Source organism: Macrotis lagotis, chromosome 1, assembly GCF_037893015.1.
Source record: "Macrotis lagotis isolate mMagLag1 chromosome 1, bilby.v1.9.chrom.fasta, whole genome shotgun sequence".
Classification (NCBI taxonomy): Eukaryota; Metazoa; Chordata; class Mammalia; order Peramelemorphia; family Peramelidae; genus Macrotis; species Macrotis lagotis.
This window is the reverse complement of record NC_133658.1, coordinates 28,954,694-28,974,705: the sequence shown is the minus strand read 5'-3', so window position 1 is coordinate 28,974,705 and position 20,012 is coordinate 28,954,694.

The following is a 20,012-nucleotide window of genomic DNA, read 5'->3' as shown; positions in this document are numbered from 1 at the left end:
TTTTGAAGTTTACAATAGATACTTTTATACACAAACACACACACACAGACACATACACACAAATAAATAAAAACAAACTAAAGGAGACATGGGCTGCATTTAATGAGATATAGATTCTAGGATGAAGAGATTGATTGTCTTCCCTATTCTTATCTAGTAAGGCTTCATTTGAGGTATTGGTTCAATTCATGGTAATATATTTTAGAAATGACATTGGGAAGGTGGGAAAATGCCTAAAAGAAAGCCATGCAAGATTTAAGAATTATTTTAATCTACTATGGACGTTTTCTTGGACAAGATAAATCTTGGGTGATCCATGATGACTTTCTTTAATTATTCAAAGGAGATTCACATGGAAAAGAGAATATACCTTCTACTTGATCCTAGGCATCTAAACCTGGAGTGATACTTGGAAGCTAAGAAGTAAATATGGATTTGATGTCAGTGAAACATGTCAAAACAATTCATAGGAAGACAACAACAACAAAACACGTAAACAAAAATCTTGCTAATAATTAGAATATTTCCCAAATCATGTTTAGATATCTAGGGAATAAATGGCTTCTTCATTATTGGAGGTCATCAAGCAAAATATTGAGATTTGCTTGTCTTCTATGTCACATTCTGGATTCCTTTTTGGGAATTGATATTTTCTTAATTTTCTTGAGATGTTGGATAATCTGTGATTCTACATAATGATATTGAGTTTTTCCTAGTCACTTGCATAATTGAACTTAAATGATCCACATAATGAAGCATCATTTTCTCACTTGCAAAGTGTATGACTGAATGCCAAAAATAGAAGAAGCAAGGGAAAACCAGGTGGCACCATATCTTTCCTAGGTAACTCTCCCTTTACTCACTTCTTGACTTACTGTACCAGTCTTTTATTGCACCTGGGATTGAAAGCACCTTCAGTTATGATATTGACATTGTTCTTTATCTATCTTTCCTACAATTACATTGAACAGACCTATAATGGTGAGTGCTGGTACAGGAATAATTTCTCACGCATCTCTGGATGCCACCGGCTTAATTTCTTTCCAGGATAACTGTATGCCCCCTCATGTTCAGTACTCGCCCACTCCAAGTGATCACAGATACAAGTTTAGTACAATATATATTTTTGCATCAAAATTTGAATTGTGATATTAAAATGGACAGATTGGATGGTATATTTACTTGGGAGATGATAAACTGGAATAAAGCAGAACAGTAAGAAAATAATTTTAATATATTTAGGCCTCCATTCTCTTACCTGAAAAATAAGATGAACCCAATGACTTCTAAACTTTCTTCTAGTCCTAAATATATGATCTAATGACCTCATGTCTCTTTCTACCAGACACTCAGAAACCACATGGTGTCCTATCTTATCCAGGACTAGTTGTTGTAATGAGTCACAACCTGAATAGCATACAAAATATTTTAGTTGCATTTGTTTTTGAAATATATATCTATATATCTCTATCTCTATCTACCTACATATATATATCTGAAGGGGATTCACATGGAAAAGAGAATATATCTTCTACCTGATCTTTTGATCCTAGGCATCTAATAATCCTAGGTATACACATATATATAGCATGACTATTTATCTTAATTTTTTGACCCTTAATTCACTCATCTGTAATTTGAGGCTTCATTTTGCTTGTGATTCCTGGTCACTTCTCTATTTCCACCTGTGACTGAAAAGAACTTTAGAGATAAAACCAGATTGAAGTTCTGATACTTATTCTGGAGTGCATTGTTTTCTCCTTCATATTTTAATTTATTTCCTTAAAAGGAACAACCAGGTATATCATTAGGAGATCTGACCTTGAAAATAAAAGGGGTTCATATCTAGTTTCTCTAATTCCAACAATGTGACTCAATGCTGATAAATGGACCTTGCAATACTCTATATGACTTTCTAGATTTTAGGCTATAAAATTCAAGAAATTGATGATGATCATCATCAGTAGAAGAAGGTTTCAAACTAATAATTCCTAATGAATACTAATGAGATAAGATTGTCAACTCCCCCTCTCTTTACTCTGTTTAGAAAAAAATATGTATATGCATTCTATGTACCTCAAAGGACTATTGTAAGTATAAAATATGCAAGCTGCATTAACATCACTGCAATTCAAAAAGGAGTGTACAAATTTAATCTAATTTTATAGCTGGAGAGGACTGGGAGATAGATCTATGAATCAGGATGTGAGAATAGAGATCTGTATTATGTCAGAAAGAAGCCATTGTTCTCTGTTTCATGAACATTAAGTCCCTGGGGAAAGTAAGAAATTTGTACGTAGGGACTCTGACCTCCAATCTGGATTAGGATTTCATTGATCTTGGACAAGTTATTGACTTCATCTTTCTTAATTTCCTCTTCACTAAAAAGAAAGAGTTTTTCACAAATGTCATCTGATTTATTTTGAGCTTTAGATCTATATTCCTAGAACCCAACAGATCTGGGTAGGCACAGACAAAAGACATGAACAATTTGTTTTGCTCAAGAGAGCAGCTCACTCTCCCTGAAGGTAAACAAAACCCTGAATCTTCTTGCACCCTACAAGCATTCTTTACCACTATAAAATATAGATGAAAGCATGAAATATTGTAGAAGATAGCCTTTTAATTAAGAGTGCATTAAAAGCAAAAAATAAAAAGTTAACCAACTTGACAGGTTAACATTTTAAAAAACGAAAGCTATATGAATGATGGCAGCAATGCCAGGGTGCCAATTTCTTGTGCAATTAACTCCAGATTATTTCATTTTTCAGGACCATTTCTAATGAGATGTTTGAAATGAGACCCCCACAAACAAAACCTAAATTACATATGACAAACCAGATTTTCAATCTTCTGCATGTTATAGTACTGAGCTGTGAATCCATAAGACCATGCTCAGCATACCAAACATTGGCAAAGGAGATGGGAAGAATTTCACATCAAAAACTCAGGCAATGTAGTCATATTTTTAGTTTAGTTTTGTTATCAAACTAATCTATCTATACAAGTATTCACTTTTTTTGTGGTTGTATATGTGATAGATTTATTTCTTTTTCAAACTATAATCAAAGATAGTTTTCAACATTCATGCTTTTGCCACTTTTAAGCTTCACATTTTTCTCCAATACTTCTTATGACAGCAATCAATCTAAGTCCTACATGCAAACTAATGTTCAACAAATATTAATATTAATCATGTTGTGAAGGAAAGATTATAACTAAAGGCAACATGGTAGCCAGAGTGTGCATGTATACCTTTGACCAGATTATTCCTGACCATGTAGAGGGAGGAAGCATGGTAGAAACGTGGGAGGAGCGTGATAGAAAAATGTGGAACTCGTAAACTGGATGAATGCCGAAATATAAATGGATGAATACAAATGGATGAATGCTGAAAAATACTTTTACATGTATTTGGAAGAATAAATAGAATTAAATTTTAAAATATGGTAGATGGGACTTCAGAAAAGAAAGGAATTTGGTTGAATTGAGCAGGAGCAGAAGCACATTATACATACTAAGAGCAATATTGCTTGATGATAGACTATGATGGACTTATTCTCTGAAGTACAATAGTCAAAGATAATATTAAAGGACATATAATGAATAATATGGATCGATGCTTAGCATGCTAATAGATGTAGAAGTTCTAATACATTTTTTTCTGTCAAGGGGAGGTGGGAGGAAAGGAATGGAGGGAGAGAAATATTAAAAAAATGATTGTTGAAAGCTACATGTAGTTGGAAAAATAAAGAAACAAATGGAAAACAAAAACAGCAAAAAGGACATGATGAAAAAATTCCATCCACATCCAGAGAAGGAACTACAGAGTCTGAATGCAGATGAAGCTTACTAGTCTCAATTTTTCAAATTAGTTTTATATATTATGTTTTTCCCTCTTAAGTCTCTTTCCTGTTTTTGATTTGATTTTTCTTTCATAGTATGATTAATATTGATCCATATTTGACATAGCTATATAGGTTTAATTTATATTAGATTGCTTCTATCAGGGGGATGGGGAAAAGAAGGGAGGGAGAAAAATATGAAATTCAAAATCTTTTTTAATGAGATTTTATTTGTTCCAATTAAGGTGTTATGAAAGTTTTTAAACATTCACCTACTTACATCTTTATAAGTTGCACAATTTTCCTCCATCCTCCTTCCTGCACTCCTCCCCTTACTAGCAAACAGTCTAGTGAATGTTGTCCATGTACATATATGTTTAACATATTTACATAATAGTCATTTTGTGTAAGAGGAACAAGGACTAAGGGAAAGAAAGAAAAAAATGGAATTTTTGTCCATCTGGATGTGAATGGTATTGACCATAACAGATCTACCAGGGTGTCCTGACTCTCAGAACTGCAGAGAGGAGCTGCAGTCATTGAAATTAATCAACTCACAATGTTGTTAATGTAGACCATGTTGTCTTGGGTCTTCCTTCACTCAGCATCAGTTCTTTGCATTCTTTACAGGCTTCTTTATATTATGACCATTCTTGGTTTTGGATAGAACAATAGTACTCCATATAGCATTCTTTCATGGTAACTTGTTCAACCATACTCCAATTGATGGGCATCCACCCAATTTTCAATTCTTTGTAAGAATAAAAAGAGCTACTCAATGCAGAGCCAAGATGACTTCCAGAGGCAGAAAATTGCCAGAAACTCTCTTCTAAAATGCTCTAAATATCTTGAAGTTATGTTTCTAATCAAATTCTAGAGTGGCAGAATCCACAAAAAGTCTGAGTGAAACAATCAGTCAGCCCAAGATAATTTGAGATATCCACTGGTCAGGTCAGTATCGTACATACATATTTTGATAAATGTTTAAAGATTATTCATTTTCTGCATGATAAATTAGGATTAAGGGAAAGAGATAGATGAGAGATAATTATTATAAAGTGTTCATTAGATTCTGAAGGTTTTTTTGAGTTTTGTTTTGTTTTGTATTTCTTCCTCTGGATGGAGATAATATAATCCATAGTCGGTCTAATACAATTATCTTAGCTCTCTGGACTGCTGAGAGGAGCCGTTTCCATCAAGGTTGTTCATCTTTCAATGTTGTTAATGTGTAATGTTCTCTTGACTCTACTCCCTTCACTCAGTATCAGATCCCATAACACATTCCATGATTCTCTAGAATCCGATAATTTATGGTTTCTTCTAGAACAATAATATTCCATAGTATTTATGTATCATCACTTGTTTATCCATTCCCCAATTGATGGGCATCCCCTCAATTTCCAATTCTTTTCCACTACAAAAAGGGCTGCTACGAATACTTTGAAATATGTAGGATTTTCCTTTTTTCTATAATTTCTTCTGGATATAGACCTAGAATTGGAATTGGTGGGTCAATGGGTATGAGCAGTTTTATTGCTCTATGGGCATAGTTACATATTCTCCAGAATGGTTGGATATGTTCACAACTCTACAAGCAATGTGTCAATGTTCCAATCTTCAAACAACCTCTCCAACAGTGATAATCTTCCTATTTGCTCATCTTGGTCAATCTGATAGGTGTGAGATGATATCTCATGTTGTTTAAATTTGCATTTCTCAAATCAATAATGATTTGGAACATTTTTCATATGAGTATATTATAGCTTTAATTTCTTCAATTTATAACTGCCTTTTCATATTCTTTGGCCATTTATCAATTGGGGAATGATTTGTGACCATACAAATTTGATGGAATTCTCTATACATTTTAGAATTGAGAATGTGATCATAAGAACTAATTGTGAAGATTGTTTCCCAACTTTCTGCTTTCCTTCTAATTTTGGCAGAATTGATTTTATTAGTGCAAAAACTTTTTAATTTAATATAGCCAAAATCATTCATTTGGTGATTTATAATGTGTTCTAATTTTTGTTTGGTCATACATTTATTTCCTTTTCATAGATATGATAGAATATTTATTTGTTTATCTATTAATTTATCTATGGTATCATTCTTTATGCCTAAATCCTGTATCCATTTTGACCATCTTCTGGTATAAGGTGTGAGATGTGAATCTATGCCTAGTTTTTGCAAAACTATTTTCCGGTTTTCCCCTCAATTTTTGTCAAATTGTGTGTTCTTATCCCAGAAGCAGATGTCTTTGGATTTGTCAAATAGTAGATCGCTGTAGTCATTTACTACAATTTCTTTTGAAAGAAAACAACATTAAAAAAACAGTTTAGGTCAAGAGGAAAAAGCAGTCCAAGAGTTCAGTGAGGAGAAGAATGCCTTAAAAAAGCAGAAATGGCCAGATAGAAAAGGACATCAGAAAACTTTCTGAAGAAAACAGCTCCCTCAAACGTAGAATGGAGCTAAAGGAAGCTGGTGAATTTTGAAAAATCAAAACAAAAAGAATGAAAAACTAGAAGAAAATGTGAGATATCCCATTGAAAAATCAACTTATCTGGAAAACAGATTTAGGAGATCAAATTTTAAAAATTATTAAGTCAAAGGGAAAATATTGCCAGAAAGAAATAATTCAAATATTGTGGCACTAAAGTTAGGATCACACAGTGGCTTGGAATTTAATATTCTGGAAGGCAAAAGAGCTTGACTTGCAACTGAGAATCAACTACTCATCAAAACTAAACATTTTCTTTCAGGGGAAAAGATGGACATTCGGTGAAACAGGGGGACTTTCAAATTTTACCATTGAAATGACCAAAGCTGAACACTTGGAGAACCAAAATCAAGATCTCCAAATAAAAGACACAAATGAAGCATAGAGAGGGTGGACAATTATGAGGAATTTAATGATGTTCAACTGCAGGTATTCCTGCATGGCAATATCTTATAATACACAGATGAGCTTTCTCATTTATTAGAGAACGTAGAAGGAGCATATTTAGACAGGGCACAGGAGGGATCTGAATAAAGGTATACTATATAGTAAAGATGGAGACAATGGGTGAAAAAGGAATGTACTGGGAGAAAGGGAAGGGGGGTAGAATGGGCTAGGATAATTCATCTAAAAGAGTCAAGAAATAACTTTTGCAATGGTAATGAAGAGGGGGTGAGGGGGGGGAATGAGGGGGCCTTCATTTGTCATTTGGAAATGGCTCAGAGTGCAAATAACACAGACACTGAATAGGTTTTAGAAATCTATATTACCCTAAAGGAAAAAAAGGAGAAGAAGGAATGGGAGAAAGGGGATGGGGGAGGGACAGGTGGTGTAGGAAATAGAAGAGAGGGAAAGTCATGAAGAGAAGGAGAGTGTAGTCAGATATAATGCTCCAGGGCTGGTGCTCTGACCAACACACCACTCAGCTACCCCATAATACACTTTTGAGGAGGGACAATGTGAAAGGTGTGTGAGAGAGAGAGAATATAATAAATGGGAGTGGGGAAGAACAGATGGAAGGAAATACAGTTAGTGCTAGAAACTGTGGGAAAAAATATTGAAGCAACTTCTCTAATGGACTTATGATAAAGAATGTGATACAAGAGAGAGAGAGAGAGAGAGCTGATGCTATCTGAACACAAACTGAAGCACAATAATTTTTCTTTCATTTTAGTTTTTGTGAGGTTTTTCCTATCTTTGAGGGGGAGAGGGGGTTTATGTTTACTTTTACAAGACTATTTTAGCAATATGTGAATAAGTAAATTAAAAAGGAAGTTACAAAAATATTTTGGAACATGTTGGTCTATTCCCATTTTTATGATATCTTCTGGAAATAGACGTGGTATGAGTATTACTGCTAAAAAAAAGGGTTTGATCAGAGTTACTGTACTGCTTCTTGGTCATAGTGCCATATTACTCTCCAGAATGGTGAGATTGGTTCACAACTTCATTATCAGTGCATTAATGTTTCAATTCTCCCACAATCTCTTCATCACTGATTATTTTCTCTTTTTGTCATCTCAGTCAATAAGATAAATGTGAAGTGGTACCTCCTTGCTATTTAATTTGCATATCTATAATCAATTATCTTTTGAAACACTTTTCATAGGACAATATCTACATATATCTCATATTATATATATATATATATATATATATATATATATATATATAATGATTTCTTCATTTAAATACTGCATGTTCAGGGGCAGCTAGATGGCAAAGTGATCACTGACCCTGGAGTAAGGAATACCTGAGTTCAAATCCCATCTCAGAAACTTAATAATTGACTAGCTATGTGACCTTGGGCAAGTTACCTCACCCCATTGCCTTAAATACATTAAAAAGAGAGAGAAAAACTGTCTGTTCATATGCTTTGATAATTTATCAATTGGTGAATTACCTGTAGCCTTATAAATTTGTTCAATTATCTATGTATTTTAGAAATGAAACATTTAACAGAACTGTTGACTGTGGAAATTGTTTCCCAGCTTTCTATTTTCCTTCAAATCTTGGCAGCATTGTGTTTAGTACAATAATTTTAATTTAATTTAGCCAAAATCATTTATCATGTACTTTATAATGTACTCTATTTCTTGTTTAGCCATAAATTTCTCCCCTTTCCATAGATCTGACAGAGTATTTCTTAATCTGTTAATTGGTCTATGATATCACCCGTTATTTCTGAATCCTGTATCCATTGTGAATTTATTTTGGTATAGGGTGTGAGATTTGGGTCTATGCCTAGTTTTAAAAACTATTTTCCAGTTCTCCAATAGTTTTTTTTTTTTTGTGAATAGTGAGTTTTTATCCCAGAAGCTAATGTCTTTGAGTTTGTAAAATAATAGATTACTCTATTCATTTATTATTACTTCTTTGCTACCTATCCTAATCCAATGATCCATTACTCCATGAATATCATGCATTTTTGTTGTCACTTTAAAGTACTGTTTTAGATCTGGTACATTAAACAACTTTCCTTTGCATTGTTTTCAATAATTCCCTTGATAATTTTGACCTTTTATTCTTCCAGGTGAATTTAATTTTTATGTTTTCTAGCTCTGTAAAATAGTTTGGTAATTTGGGTGATATGCCACTGAATAAATAATTTAATTTGAATAAAATTTCTATTTTAATAGTATCTTGGCCTATACAAGAACAATTGACATTTTTCAAATTGTTTAGATATAACTTTATTTGTGGACAAAAGCATTTTGTATTTCTTTTCATAAAGTTTGTGGATTGGTATTAAGACATAGATCACTGAGAGTTTTATTTTTGTCTGCAGTTACTTTATATGGAATTTCTTTTTCTATCTATTTCCTTTGTGCTGTTTTGTTTCTATATACAAATGATAATGATTTTGTGAGTTTATTTTATATACTGCCACTTTCCTGAAGGTATTAATTGTTTAAAGTAGTTTTTTGTTGTTTTATAGGGTTTGATAAGTGCACCATCATATCATCTGCCAAGAGTGAAAGTTTTCCTTCTGCCTTGCCAATTTTAATTCCTTCAATTTCATTTTCTTTTCCCATTGTTAAAAATAAAATTTCTAATAGTATATGGAATATTAATTGCAATACTAGATATCCTTGCTTTTACCACCAATCATTGGAAATGCTGAGTTTTACAAATAATATTTGCTTAAGCTTTTAAATAGATTCTGCTTATTATTTTAAAGAAAACTCAATTTACTCCCATACTATATAGTTTTTTATTAATAATGGATTTTTTCACAAATGCTTTTTAAGATTATGTGAGATATTATATTTTGTGTTATTATTGATATGCTAAATTATGTTAATTTTGCAAGGATTGAACCTTTCCTGTCAATCTGGTATATATATATATATATATATATATATATATATATATATATATATATATATATATATATACATATATATACTACTTCTCATATTATTACTTGTAATCTCTTTACTAAAATTGTACTTTAGATTTTTGCATCAATGTTCATAGAGGAGGTAGGTCTATTGGTTTCTTTCACTGTTTTCACTCTTCCCAGTTTAAGTTTCACCATCATATTGGTTTCATAAAGGAATCTGGCAGAATTCCTCCTCTTTAAAAATAGTTCATGTAAAACTGGAAAGAATTGTAGTAGAATTCACTTGTGAATCCATCTGGACCTAGAGACTTTTTTGTTAAAGAGTTTATTGATGATTTCTTAAATTTCTTTTTCTGAAATTGGGTTATGTATGTATTTTATTTCTGCTCCTGTCAGTATTGATAGTTTGTAATTTTCTAAAAATTCAACAACTTTGCTCATTGCCAAATTTATTGGCATACAGTAGGGCAAAATAGCTCGAATTATTTGTCTTCTTCCTTCCACATTATCAAGTTCACCCATTTCAGTTTGAATACTGATCATTTAATATTCTTCTTTCTTACATTTTATTCAGATTAAGGAAATTTTATCCATTTTTTTCACAAAACTAACTCTTACTTTTATTTATTCAATCATTGGTTTTCTTGCTTTCAATGTTATTATTCTTTTCCTTTTGAAGATTTTTCTTGTTTTAATCCTGTCTTATATTTACAACAATTTTTTTGTCAAAATAAACTGCTTTCATCTGTGCTGACATAAGTACTATTCTCAAAAGTTGATTTATTGATTATTTGATTGTTTGATAAGTAACATTGCTAAGTACTAGGTGCAAAGTACCCTCCCCTCTTCTGGCTCATCATTAGAAACACACTTCTCAAGAATCATAAATCACATAAAATTATTAAACTCCAAGAATGCACAGTCCTCATAAGGCAAAGCACCATGCAACGTCAAATCATTTCATGAACCATTTACCCTCTCCCAAATATACTCCCTCCAATGCACCCAAAGTGTCTAGCAATGCAAAATCTCTACATGATCTTTTAATGTCCATTCCCTCTAAGTATGCACTCTCCCACCTTAGCATTCCAACTATATCCCTGCAATCCTACCAAACAAAGTGTTGAGTATACTATCTCCCTCTGTCCCTTTAGCACCCAAACATAGTACTAAAACCCTATGGATTAATGCTAGTTTGCTTCCTAATCTATTTATATTCAAACCTTCTAAGTATACTCCTCCTCTGTGCCCTTATTGCATACCAATCTCTGGGGGGAAATAGCAAAAAAGGGACAATGGAAATTTGATTATTTGTACTTTGATGGTGGAAACAAGATTCCTAGAATGATCCTGGAGCTTTTTTCTATGAAAATAAATGAATCCTCTACATATATATTAAAGCTACAGATCTCACTAAAGAAAAAACAGAAATATTTTCAGTTGTAGACATTGTGGAGGATCTTCAATGAAGGTCTGTCTCTTTCTAGGAAAAGTAAAACCCATCTAGGTAGGAGAGCAGGAAACCAGTGGACACTTCTACCCAAAGTGCAACCCAAGTCTTCGAATTTAGAAAGCATTCCAGGTCCTGGTGGTTAGACAGCAGGACAGCAAAGAGGGTCCTATCTCCAGGCAAATTCCCGGGAATGCTGGGGCAGCAGAAAAGACTGACTTGAGAAAAAACCATTGCATCATCAGAGTCTGAACATAAAGTAGGAAACAAACCTTTGCATAATCAACAATTTGTCAAACAATAACACATAAATCACATCCCTGCTCCAGCACAAAAAGCTCAGGTCTATACTCCCTATACCCCAGGAGCAGAACTCAACAGTGAAAATGGACAAAAAACAAAGAGTGTTAAACAAAGAAAGTTTAAATTCAGCTAGAAATTATAAAAATGTAATCTAAAAGAAGAAAGCAGTGACAAATTACATACATGGGGAAATTCAAAGTAACTTATGAATTGAACTCAAATGTAAAACCTTAAAAAATAATTTAAAAGCCAAACAAGAGAGGAAGAAGGAAAAAAGGAACAAAGAAATGAGAGACCTGCAGGAAAATTATGAAAAAATAACCAAAGAAATCTATTCTTGTGTCTTATATTTGAAGATCAAATTTTCTTTTCAGTTCTGATCTTTTTATCAAAAAATTTTAGAAATCCTCTATTTCATTGAAAATTCATCTTTTTCAGGGCAGCTAGGTGATGCAGTGGATAGAGCACTGGCCCTGGAGTCAGCACTGACTGAGTTCAAATCCAACCCCAGACATTTAATAATTACCTAGCTGTGTGGCCTTGCTCAAGCCATTTTAACCCCAATTGCCTTGCAAAAAGTAAAAAAAAAATAATATTTTCCCTTAACAGAATATACTGACTTTTGCAGAGCAGCAAAATAACCAACTCAAGAAAAATTAGCTCTTCAAGAAATAAAATTGATCAACTGGGGGGAAAAAAGAATGGAAAAAGAATGAAGCTCATCTAAAAGTAAATAAACCAACTGAAAAAGAAATGTCACTTAGCTAAATCAATCAGCTGGAAAGGGAATGCAACTCAACAAAAAGCAAAATGAGTCAATTGGAAAAGTAAATACAAAAAACTAACTGTAGAAAATAAAGTCCTAAAAGTTAAAATTAGACACATAAAACCTAATGAGTTCTTGAGACATAAAGATGTCAGCAAACAAAAATCAAAAGAGTGAAAAAAATTGAAGAAAACATAAAGTACCCTTTAGGAAAAACAGAAACCTGGAAAGTAGATCTAGATGAGATAATTTAAGAATTATTGGTCTATCAGAAAGCCTAGATCAAAAGAAAAACCCTGGAAAATATCTCTTATTACGTTATCATGGAAAATGGTCCTAATATACTAGACAAGGGGAAACAAAATAGTCCTTGAAACCATATACAAAACACCTCCAGAAAGAGACTTCATGAACTCTATACCGTATCATAGCCCAATTCCAGAATTCTAAAATAAAGGAGAAAATACTGCAAGCAGACAAAAAAGAAAAAAATTAAATTCAAACAAATCACAATCACTATGACATAGAATTTACCAACTTCATCATTAAATTATCAGAGGGTCTGCAATATATTTTGGAGGGCAAAGAACCTTGGATTACCACCAAGAATTTTCTAACCTGCAAAATTCAAAATATTTTGTCAGGGGAAAACATGAATTTTCAATGAAATAGAGGAAATACAAATTTTACAATTAAAAAAAGATCAGAAAATGTAAATGTAATCTTCAAATAACACAAGACTCAAGAAATGCATAAAAAAGCTGAACATAAAGGGGAAAAAAGAAATGATATTCAAGAACAAATTATATTCATCTCTATAAGGGAAGATATTACTTTTAACTATCTAGAATTTTATTTGTCTTAGGATATTTAAAAGGTTGAATATAGTTGAAGGGATTGCACTTAGAGGATTTTAGCCTGGTTGGTTCTTCTTTATTACTGAAGAAACGCAAAATTATTTCACTATGTTTGAGAGATATGTCTGATTGTAAATAATGAGATCTCTATTAGTTCAGAATGCTCTATCATAAGTCAGGCACAAATAGTCGAGGTGAACACCAGGAGTATATACCCTAAACTTATTTTTTTCACATAACTTTTCAACTACTACTATTCTGTTTTGCTCACAGAATTCAGTAGTTTCTCAAATGAAGGCATTTTATACTGGGCCCTTCTGTGCCAGTGTCTCCCTTGCCCTATCATTGTAAAATTCTTCAGAGTGACCTTCAGGGTGTCCCAGTACCTAGAGTACTTAGAGACTCCATATATAATTAAAACTAGACATCTTAGGTAAGGAGGGCAGAAAGTTGAAATCTTGCAGAAATAATTGTTGGAAAGCATCTTTTTCATGCAGTTGGTAAATAAATAAATAAACAAAATAGTAAAAAAGAAAGAAAAAATAATTTACCCAAAATTGTCCATTTTGCAATCTTCTTTTTTATTTGTTCATAAGCTCCTATTTGCTCTGTGGACATGATAGAGACTGTTTTTATTCTCCTGACTGACTTATGGTATCAACCTATATGTCTACATCCTATACACATTTCATACTTTATCTTGATATAGAGAATCATTTTTTTTTCTATAGGTAATTTGTTTTTTTCCTATTATTTTCTAATATTCCCCAACAATTATTTTCAAGCAGTGAATTCTTTTCCCAGATGCTGAGGTCTTTGGATTATCAAATAGTAGGATGAAAACTATAGTCATTTACTACTGCTTCTTCTTTACCTGTACAGAAGCTGAAACCTCCACACGTTAAACAGCAATATTGTTCATCCATTTTCTAAGAAGATGGAATTTAATTACTTCAAAAGTAAAATAAAGTGAAACAGAGATTCAGGATTCTTTGCTCAGTTAGAAGGCAGATGAAAATCAGTTTCATGCAGACAGGAGGAATCCCAAGTCTTTTTTGTTTTTTTTTAATGATGCCTGAAGGCTATTTATGGGAGAAAGATAAAAGGTGCATTTCAAATATTTAGTGTTGCCATCAATATCAACGACATTGATAAGTGATTGGGATGAGATCCTGGAGAGATGGGCTGAACACCTCCATAGTGTTCTTAATTGACAATCATTAATCAATGCAGACATCATTAACAGTTTAGTTCAATGAAGTCAATCCATCCTTAGTTGAAGTTCAAACCAAAGGAGACATTTTCGGTAACTTTAGGTTCTGTTCCTTTGGCAAAGCACCTAGTGCTCATTCTATTCCAGCTGAGATTTGCAAGGTGAGAAGTTTAATGGTCATACAAAAGCTAACTGAAATTTTACAGTTTGGCATGAAGAAATAATCCTGGATTTCAGGGGCTGAGCACAAAGCCAAATTCCAGAAACCTCAAATAAAGGAGAAAATATTGCAAACAGCAAAAAGAAAACATTTCAGATATAAAGGTAACACAATTAGACTTTCACAGGATCTATCAGCCTCAGCATTGAAGGATCAGAAGAACAAGAATAATATATTTTGGAAAGCTAAGGACCTGGTCAGAATGTACAACCCTGCAAAATTCAGTATATACTACCAGGAACAAGGACCAGAACTGAAGAGTGAATCCAATGTCATAAATGACTGAAGAATTACTTTAAAATAGGACAATACTAAGGGGGAATGAAAAAATAAAACTTAAAGAAATGTTGATTAACTATCAAATGGTATACAATCCTAAAAGGGAAGCTATAACACTTGCAATTCTTTGGAACTTTACTTCTCTAAGGATAGAGGGTGGATATAATTGAAAAGAATGGACCTAAAGGATATGGATATAATTGGGCCTTGTCTCTCAATTGAAGAGGTACAAGATCACATCACCACCTTTGAGAAAAAAAGTCCTGAAGAAAAGCAGAGGTGTTAACTTTAAGTTAAGTGTCTCATTATCCTTTGACCCACTTTAATCACACAGTGCTTAGCACCTTATCTGAAGAGGTTGTCATAAGCTTCAAGGACCTGAGACAGTGTCTCTGTAACTTACAATCATTTGTAAAATCCTCGTGAGACCCCCAGATCCTCTCAGTACTTAGAGATCTTCAAGATTCTTACAGTTAATTAGATCAACTTCCAGCGCTTCACTTAATAAGGCGTAAAGTACCCTGCATGGCGAGAGTATTGGTAAAGAGGAAGAGAAAATAGGCCTTGATTTGGTAAACAAGGTGTTAAGTACACTGGGTGGGGAGGGGGGGGAGATAAAGTGTGAAAGAAAATAGGTATGGGGGGAAGGGGTACAAATAGTTCAAGAAATGGTTTGGCTTTGGATGATAATTTGGCTTGTGAGGAGTCCTGTGTGTACTTGAAAGACACTTGGACGGGGTAAGGTAAATAATGACTATAATTATAATTTGATGCAATTTCAAATCTCTTTATCAAGCAATCAAGTAAACAATCTGTGATAATATATTGATAACCAAAGATGCTTATCAATCAAAAAAACAAATTGTGATTGGTGATACCTGATAAATATTATTAGAGTGTTAAATAATACCAAGGGAAGAGGCACAAATATTTATAATTTTAGAGGGAAAGAAGGGAGAATTTGTATGGTGAGTAAATTCTATTCAATATATTTAACCCAGTGAGGGAGGGAGTGAGAAGAGGAGAGATAAAGGAAGAAGGGACTGATGAAAGGGAAGGAAAGGTATAAGTGAAAATAAACTGAAAGTTAAATATTTGAAAGAAAATTCACAGGAAAAGGAAAATTTTGGTGAGGAGGAATAAGAGAAAAGGAAAGAGAAGATAGCATAGAGGGAAATACAGAATTTATGGGATGTACTGTCCCATAAAATGGAAGGAGATAGCAGAATGGACTAAAAACCAGAATACTACAATATGGTGTTTGGATGGAACACATTTGAAGCAGAGAGATACAGACAGAGTAAATGTGAACAAAATGGAGCAAAATATATTATGCCTCAGTGGAAGTGAAAAAAATCTGAGGGATCAATCTAATCTTAGACAAAGTAAAAGCAAAAATCAATCTCATTAAAAAGGGAAAAGAAGGAAAGTACATTTTCTTAAAAGGCACCATTGGAAATAACTATATCATTACTAAACATGTAGGCACCTAGTGGTATAACATCCAAATTCCTAGAGGAAAAGCTGAGTGAATTACAAGGAGAAATAGAGGGCAAAACTTTAATAATAGGAGACCTCAATTTCACTCTTTCAAAGCTAGATAAATCTAACAACAAAATAATCAAGAAGGAAGTTAAGAAGGTGAATGAGATTTTAGAAAACTTAGATATGATAGCCCTCTGGTGAAAACGTAATGGAGAAAGAAAATAATATACATTTTTTCTCAGCAGTCCATGTCACCTTCATCAAAACTGACCATGTACTAGGGCCCAAAAACTTTAAATCGAAATTCTGAAAGGCAGAAATAATGAATATACACTTCTCAGATAATGATGCAATAAAAATTACATCAGTAAACCGTCAGGGAAAGATAAACCAAGAACACATTGGAAATTAAATAACTTTATTTTAAATAATGGGTGGATCAAACAGCAAATAATAGAAATAATCAATAATTATCTCCAAGAAAATGATAATGACACTTCATACTAAAATTTATGGGATGCAGCTAAGACATTTTAAGGGAAAACTTTTATCTCTAAATGCCTATATGAATATAATAGAGAAAGAGTAGATCAGTGAATTGTGTACAAAACTTAAAAAGCTTGAAAAAGAACAAATTAAAAATCCTCAATTAAATAGAAAATTAGAATTTCTGAAAATCAATGGAGAGATTAATAAAATGGAAAGCAAGAAAATCATGGATCCCATAAATAAAACTAAGAGTTGGTTTTATGTAAAAGTCAATAAAGTACACAAACCTCTGGTTAATCAGATTTTAAAAAGAATGAAAATAGCCAAATTATCAGTATCAAAAATGAAAAGGGTGAACTAGCCACCAATGAGAAGGAAAGCAAAGAGATAATTTGGAATTCTCCTGAACTGTATGCCAATAAATTGGACAACTTCATTGAAACAGATGAATATTTATAAAAATAGAAACTGCACAGATTAACAGAAGAGGAAATAAATGCCCTAAATAACTCCATTTCAAAAAAAAGAAATTAATGAAACCATAAATAAACTCCTCAAGAAAAAGTCTCCAAGTCCAGATGGATTTGCAATTTAATTTTACCAAACATTTAAGGAACAATTACTTCCTATTCTATATAAAGTATTTTAAAAAATAGGACAGGATGGAGTTTTGTCAAACTCCTTTTATGACACCAACATGGTGCTGATACCTAAACCAGGAAGAACTAAAATGGAAAAAGAAAATTGTAGATCAATCTTCCTAATGAATAATGATGTAAAATCTTAAATAAAATTTTAGTAAGGAGACTACAGTAAGTTATTACCAAGATAATACACCATGATCAGGTTGGATTTATACTTGACAGACAGGGATGTTTCAACATTAGGAAAACACTCAACATAATCAAACAAATCAATAGTAAAACCAGCAGAAATCATATGATTATCTCAGTAAATCCGGAAAAAGCCTTTGATAAAATACTACATCCATTCCTATTAAAAACACTAGAAAGTTTAGGAATAAATGGACTTTTCTGTAAAACAATAAACAGTATCTATCTAAAAGCATCAATATTATTTTTAATGAAAATACTCAGAACATTTCCAATTAATTCAGGGGTGAAACAAGGGTACCTATTATCACCATTACTATTCAATATAGTATAAGAAATGCTAGCAGTAGCAATGAGAGAAGAAAAAGAAATTGAAGGAATGAGAATTGGCAATGAGGAAACAAAAACTTTCTCTCTGAAGATGATAGGATGGTATGCCTAGAAAACAAGAAAAAATCATCTAAAGAACTCCTTGAGACAATTAAAAAATTCATCTCACACCCTATAACAAAATAACATCAAGATGGATAAATGATTTAGACATAAAGGTCAATATATAAATTAATAAACTAAAAATAACCTATCTGATCTTTGGAAAAGAGATACATTTATGACTAAACAAGAATAGAGCACATTATAAAGTGCAAAATGAATGATTTTGATTATATTATATTAAAATTTTTGCACTGATAAAATCAATGCTGCCAAAATTAGAAGAAAAGCAGAAAGCTAGGAAATAATCTTCACAACAAGGAATTCTGGCAAAGGTCTCATTTCTAAATTATATAGGGAATTGCATCAAATGTATAAGATCACAAGTCATTCCCAAATTGATAAATGGTCAAAGGATATGAACAGAAAGTTTTCAAATGAAGAAATTAAAGCTTTATACAATATATGAATAAACTATATAATCATATGAAATTATTTGCATGAATATGTCAGTTTATATGTGTGTATATATAAATCAATTCTTATTTTTATTTGTTAGTGTAATAATTCTCCAGTTATCAATTTGATCTCCAATTTGATTTAACTTGATTTTAATTAAGATTTTAATTTGCTCTATTGCTAGATTTTAGTTACTAACTCAATTTATTGATCTCCTGTTTCTCTATTTTATTCGTGAAAGCCTTTAGAGATACAGAATTTCCACTAATAATTTCTTTGACTGCAATCCACATTTTTTGGTATTATTTCTCATCATTGTCATTGTCTTGGATGAAATGATTCATTATATGTTTGATTTGTTGAGTGATCAGCTCCAAAATAATTACGATATTTAGTTTTCAAATAAATTTCAGTCTGTGTTTCCATGACCGTTTATTATATAAAAGTTTTATTATATCATCATCTGTATAGGATGCATTTAATATCTCTTCTACATTTGATTATTAGTTTTTAATGCCCAAATACATAGTCAATTTTTGTAAATACCATGTACCCCAGAGATGACTGTATATTCTTTTCTCTCAATATTCTCCATAAGTCTGTCATATCTAACTTGTCTAAAATTCTATTCACCTTAACTTCCTATTTATTTAGTGATAATATTTATCTAAATCTGAAAGAAGGAGTTTGAGTTCCCCCACAAATATAGATTTGTTGATTATAGCTTCCTCAAATCCTTTAGCTTTTCCAAGTAGATTAATTTTAATTTTTAAGCAATTGTTTTCTTTTTCCATTTGTTTATTTTAAATATGTATAATATATATGCCTATATTTTCAATATTCATATTACTTCATTGCTTATATTGCCTTTTAGAAAGACAAAGATTCCTTCCTTATTGCCTTTAATCAGATCTATTTTTTCTTTGTGCTTTGAGTTAAGGATCACAACTCCTTTTTATTAAGTAAAGCAGAAGCATAATGGATTCTCTTCTTGCATTTTACCTTTATTCTCTGTGTATCTATTTGCCTCAAATGTGTTTTTTTGGTAAACAACAAGGTACATGATTCTGGTTTCAATTCACTCTACTATCTACTTTCATTTTTATGGGAAAGTTCAACCCATTTACATTCACAATTATGATTACTCTCTAATTCCCTACATCTTATCTTCCCCCTCTCTCTTCTTTTATAATTTTCTCTCTTATATTTTTCCTCTATACTTGAGCTTTGCTTCTGGCTACTGCCTCTCTCTCTCTCAACCTGTCATTCCTTCATTCATCCCCCTTCTCTTTCCTTTCCATTTTCCCCTCTTCTCTTTGCAGTAGGATAATTTCCTTTACCCATTGAAAAGTGAATATTATACCTCTTTGAGCCAAATATTTTGAAAGTAATATTTACTCAATCCTCTCAGCCACCCTTCTATCCCTCTACAAAAACAAGTCTTTTTCCCCTATTCATGTGAACTACACCACCTGAATTCTTATTCATCCTTATTCCTTTGCCTTCTTTTCCCAGTATAATCCTTGTTTTCATGT